Genomic DNA, 5,582 nt, shown 5'->3' on the forward strand with positions numbered 1-5,582 from the left:
TTCTATGTCTGTCTCGTTCTCTGTCAGTCTGTCAGACGCCCCGTGCCGGGGAGGGCCCTGCCCCTTCCATGAAAGTGAGAAGCGCGGGCTTAGGTGCTTCGAGGGGCCGAGAGGAATGTGGACAGACGGGCCTTGCTGGGCTTCCCCACTCGGTGTATGATTTCGGGAGGTCGAGGCCGGGTCCCCACTTGGATGCGAGGGGCGTTTTCAGACGTTTCTCTCTGTCACGTGTGGCGTCTGTACTTCTCCTAGTTCCCTGATAAGCTCCTCGACTTAAAAAGAAACAGTTAAGGCCGGGCGTGGTGGCTCACGTCTGTCATCCCAGCACTTTGGGAGGCCGAGGCGGGTGGATCATCTGAGGTTGGGAGTTCGAGACCAGCCTTGCCAACACGGCGAAACCCCGTCTCTACTAAAAATACAAAACTGAGTCTGGAGCGGTGGGTGGGGCGGGTGCCTGTGATGCCAGCTACTCGGGAGGCTGAGGCGGGAGAATCGCTGGAACCTGGGAGGCGGAGGCTGCAGTGAGCCGAGATCGCGCCACTGCACTACAGCCCAGGCTGCAGAGTGAGTGAGACTCTGTCTCTAAATAAATAAATAAATAAATAAATAAATTCTCTTCCGTGCTGACTGACACTTGCGGGCATCGGTTGTCTTCGGGCATCACCTAGCGGCCACTGTTCTTTCCGTTTGTACTACGGCGACTGCAAACAAATAAAACGTTGAGACGCACCCCACCAATCTCACCAATCTGCCTCTTTCTTTCTTTCTTTCTTTCTTTCTTTCTTTCTTTCTTTCTTTCTTTCTTTTTCTTTCTTTCTCTTTCCTTCTTCCTTCCTTCCTTTCTTTCTTTCTCTTTCTTTCTCTTTCTTTCTTCCTTCCTTCCTTCCTTCCTTTCTCTTTCTCTCTCTCTCTCTCTCTCTCTCTCTCTCTTTCTTTCTTTCTTTCTTTCTTTCTTTCTTTCTTTCTTTCTTTCTTTTTCTTTTTTTTTTTCTTTAGACGCAGTGTCACTCTTGTCGCCCAGGGTGGAGTCCGATGGCGCGATCTCGGCTCACCGCAACCTCCGCCTCCTAGGTTCGACTGATTCTCCTGCCTCAGCCTTCCCGGGTGACGGGAATGCGCCATCATGCCCGGCTAATTTTCCTATTTTCGGTACACGCGGGGTCTCTCCATCTTGGTCAGTCTCGTCTTCAACTTCCGACCGTTGGAGAATTTTAACTTTCTTGGTGGTTGCTTCTCTTTTTTTTTTTTTTTTCGTTTTTCTTTTCTTTCCTTCTCCTCCCCCACCCCCACCCCCCATGTTCTCCTCCTCCTCCTCCTCCTCCTCCTCCTCCTCCTCCTCCTCCTCCTCCTTCTTTTTCATTTTTTTCAGCTGGGCTCTCCTACTTGTCTTGCTCTGTTGCTCACGCTGGTCTCAAACTCCTGGCCTTGACGTTTCTCCCGTCACCTCCACCGTCTGGTTGTTGAAATGAGCATCCCTTGTAACATGGAAAGGATGAAAAAAATAAAGAGAAAGACGAGAACCGCCGAGTGAACCTTTCTCTTGCCGTCTCCCAGGGTGGACCTTGGACCCGAGAAGACGGAGGGAGCTTGGCTGAGTGGGTTCTCGGTGCTAAATCCTCCCGAGGGCCTCCTTCCCTCTCCCCACGTCCCCGCTTCTCCCCCCGGCTTCCAGGTCTATCTCCTGCCACACGTCTCTGCCTCGGCGTCCCCCACCGGCTACCTGCCACCTTCCGGGGAGCTCTGAGGCGGATGCCCGCCCCACGATCGCGTCCCGCTACCCTCCCCAGGCTGGCCTTTCCCGGGCGACCCCAGGGGAACCGTGTTGACGCTGCTTTCGAATCCTCCGGCGGAGACTTCCCCGGGTGGGCCGGATGGGATGAGACTGGACCACCCCGGACCGTGCTGTTCTTGGGGGTGGGTTGACGTACAGGGTGGACTGGCAGCCCCAGCCTTGTGAAGGGGGCCCGGGTATGGAAATGGCACATACGATGCCCTCCTTCCGGTCAGCCTGCCTGCAGCTTCCTCAGGCGTGAAGACGACTTCCCATCACAACCTGCTTTCTTCCCTTTCTCCACCACACAGATGAGTGAGACCCATGAGAGGGAGAAACAGCCCCGTAGATACTTGTTGACCTTCACTGGTGGAATCCTCAGTCATCTACAGACAGACAGGTGACCAGACGGGGACCCAAATCAAACACCATTTCCGGGTCCTCGTGGTGGGATTGGTCTCTCTCTCTCTCTCTCTCTCACACACACACACACACACACACACACACACACACACACACACACAATTTCCGCATCTAGTTCACAAACCACACTCACTTATCCTTTGCACGGTACGCAGGCTCGGTAAAACCCACCCCACCCTCCACCCGTCGGCTGATGAAACCCCTTCTCTGGGCCGGGCACGGTGGCTCACGCCTGTCATTCCAGCGCTTTGGGAGGCCGAGGCGGGTGGATCCCTCGTGGCCAGGAGTTCAAGACCGGGCTGGCCGACGTGGCGAAACCCCATCTCTATGAGATCTAGAACAATTAGCCAGGCCTGGTGGCATAGGCTTGGAACCACAACTACTCGGGAGACTGCGGCGGGCCAGTGGCTTCAACCGGGGAGGCCGAGCTTGCGGTGAGCTGACATCGTGCCACGGCCATCCAGCCCGGGTGACGGTGCGAGACTCTGTCGCCATACCGTAAAATCATGATATTATTAGAAGATGAGTTGTGCGGGGTGATGCCCGCCTGTACTCGCGGCTACGCGGGAGGCTGAGATAAGGAGGAGATCACTTGAGGCCCCACAGGTCGAGGCTTCAGTCAGCCGTGACCCACTGTATCCTGGGCAGTCACCGGTCAAGGAGATATGCCCCCTCCCCGTTTTCTTTTCTTTTCTTTTCTTCCCTTCTCTTTTCTTCTTTTTTCTTCTCTCTTTCTTTCTTTCTTTCTTTCTTTCTTTCTTTCTTTCTTTCCTCCTTTCTTCTTTCTTTCCTGCCTGACTGCCTTCCTGACTTTCTTCCTTCCTCCCTTCCTCCCTCGCTCCCTTCCTTCTTTCTTCCCACCTCGGCCTCCCACAGTGCTGGGATGACTGGCGTGAGGCACCGTGCCTGCTGGGCCTAAAGATACACCCTTTGAAAGTAAGGCGCAGAGAGCGCCTTCCAGTCATCTGATGGATGGACTGATTGAGAGACGGCGTCTCACTCTGTCACCCTGGCAGTGGTGCCATCGTAACTCACTCACTGCAGCGTGGACGCTCCTGGGCTCAACCGATCCTTCCACCTCAGCCTCCAGAGTACAGTCCCTGAGACCGCACGCACGCGCCACTGTGCCCAGATCATTTTTAATTTTGTTTTTTTCCCGAGACAGACAGACGGGGTTTCGCTCTTGTTGCCCAGACTGCAGTGCGATGGCGTCATCTTGGCTCACCGCAACCTCTGCCTCCCGGGTTCAAGCGATCCTCCTGCGTCAGCCTCCCGAGTAGCTGGGATTGCAGGCATGCGACACCACGTCTGGCTGATTTGGTATTTTTAGTAGAGACGGGGCTTCTCCGTGTTGGTCAGGCTGGTCTCGAACTCCCGACCTCAGGTGATCCGCCCTCCCCGGCCTCGCGAAGTGCTGGGATGGCAGGCGTGAGCCGCCACGCCCGGCCTTCAATTTTGAATGTGTTTCCACAGACGGGGTCTCATCATTTTGTGGCAACCTTCCTGATCCGGCGACTCAAAGTGCTGGCGTGACGGGCGTGAGCCACTGCGCCTGGACTCCGGGGAATGATTCACGACCACGACCGCTGTACTGATTCTTTCTTTATCTTTCTTTCTTTCTTTCTTTCTTTCTTTCTTTCTTTCTCTCTTTCTTTCTCTCTTTCTTTATTTTCTTTCTTTCTTTCTTTCTTTCTTTCTTTCTTTCTTTCTTTCTTTCTTTTCTTTCTTTCTTTCCTTTCTTTCTCTCTCTCTCTTTCTTTCTTTTTATTGATGATTTTTTTTATTATTTATTTATTTGTTTGTTTATTTGGAGACGGAGTCTCGCTCTGGGCCAGGCGAGGCGAGGCTAGGCGCATCGCTTTGGGCGCCGCGGCACCGCCTTCTAGAGCCCCATTCATATGCACAGAGCCCTATTCCCTTCCTGGAGTTGGAGCTGATGCCTTCCATAGCCTTGGGCTTCTCTCCATTCAGAAGCTTTGACGGGCGCAACCCCACCCAGAGGCTGACTGCGGTTGAGGAATAGGGGGTGTGGTGGGGCTGGAAAGTGGGTCCCCTATTTTTCATAGCTCGGCCAAGATATCTCCCGACCCCCATCGCTTGCTCACCCTTTGTGATCCCCCGCCTCCACCGCCTTGGAGGCTCACTTCTTACTTTCATTTCTGTCTTTCTCCCTTTCTTGCGTTTGAGGAGGGGGGGGTGCGGGAATGAGGGTGTGTGGGGGGAGGGGGTGCGGGGTGGGGACGGAGGGGAGCGTCCCTCATCTAGAAGTGGGAACTTATAGATGAGACTTCTGCATGGACAGAACGAGGGGAACGAGAGACGCGGGAGCCTACTTGAGGGAGAAGGGGTGGAAGGAGAGACGGCTTCCGGAAAAGACAAAACACACAAAAAACGCGAAAACTGTCGGGTACGGCGCTGAGTATCCGGGTGATGAAATCATCTGCACACTGAACCCCCCAGTCAGAAGTGTACCTATGTGACAATCTTGCACGGGTATGCTTGAACAAGAAATGAAAGTTAGGGGAGAAAGAGAGAGACAGAGGGGGAGAGAGAGAGAGAGAGAGAGAGAGAGAGAGAGAGAGAGAGAGAGAGATAAAATGAAACACCACCTCCTTGACCTGAGTCAGGGGGTTTCTGGCCTTTTGGGGGAACGTTCAGCGACAATGCGGTATTGGGGTCTGTTCTTTCTTTGTTCTTTTCTTTTTTTTTTTTTTTTTTTGGACCTTCTCTCGCTCTGTCAACTGGCTCCTGCAACTGCGGTCTCCGCCTCTGGGGCTCAAGCCATTCTTTCAACTCAACCTCCTGAGTAGCTGGATCTACAGGCATTCACCACCATGCCCAGCTCATTTTTTTTTTTTTTTGTATTTTTTGTAGAGATGGGGTTTTGCCACGTTGCCCAGGCTGGTCTCGAACTCCTGAGCTCAAGCGATCTGCTCACCTTGGCCTCCTAAAGTGCTGAGATTACAGGTGTGAGCCACCGTGCCTGGCCTACGTTCCATTTCGTGGCATGATTTTTAGGAAGCGTTACTGTAATTTCCTCAGAATAGGATTTATGGACTAAAAATGTCATGGGGAAGACTCTCCGAAGCTGGCCCTAAAAGCTGCAATATCTGAGGGATAATGGCCCAGGGGATATCTGACAGGGTAGCGTTAAGAGAAGTAAGAGAGGACCGGGCGTGGTGGCTCATGCTTGCGATCCCAGTGCTTTGGGAGGCTTAGGCAGGAGGATTGCTTGAGGCCGGGAGTTCAAGGCCAGCCTAGGCAATAGAGCAGGGTCCCGTCTCTACAAAAAAAAAAAAAAAAAACAAAAAAATGTTTTAATTAGCCGGGTGTGGTGGTGCCTATCTGTGGTCCCGACTACTCCAGAGGCTGAGGCGGGAGGATCACT

At 53.3% G+C, this 5,582-nt stretch overlaps 1 long non-coding RNA gene across 3 annotated transcripts in view; it reads left to right on the forward strand.

The window, feature by feature from the left end:
* LOC134736120 (uncharacterized) overlaps positions 1–1,321 on the forward strand; it is a 3,105-nt gene extending 1,784 nt beyond the window's left edge. For all 3 annotated transcript variants that reach the window (XR_010119845.1, XR_010119846.1, XR_010119844.1), the window contains one exon: positions 997–1,321. This is a non-coding gene — a long non-coding RNA (uncharacterized lncRNA). The remainder of the gene's footprint in view (positions 1–996) is intronic.
* The last annotated feature ends 4,261 nt before the right edge of the window (positions 1,322–5,582 follow it).

Source organism: Symphalangus syndactylus, chromosome Y (assembly GCF_028878055.3).
Source record: "Symphalangus syndactylus isolate Jambi chromosome Y, NHGRI_mSymSyn1-v2.1_pri, whole genome shotgun sequence".
NCBI lineage: Eukaryota > Metazoa > Chordata > Mammalia > Primates > Hylobatidae > Symphalangus > Symphalangus syndactylus.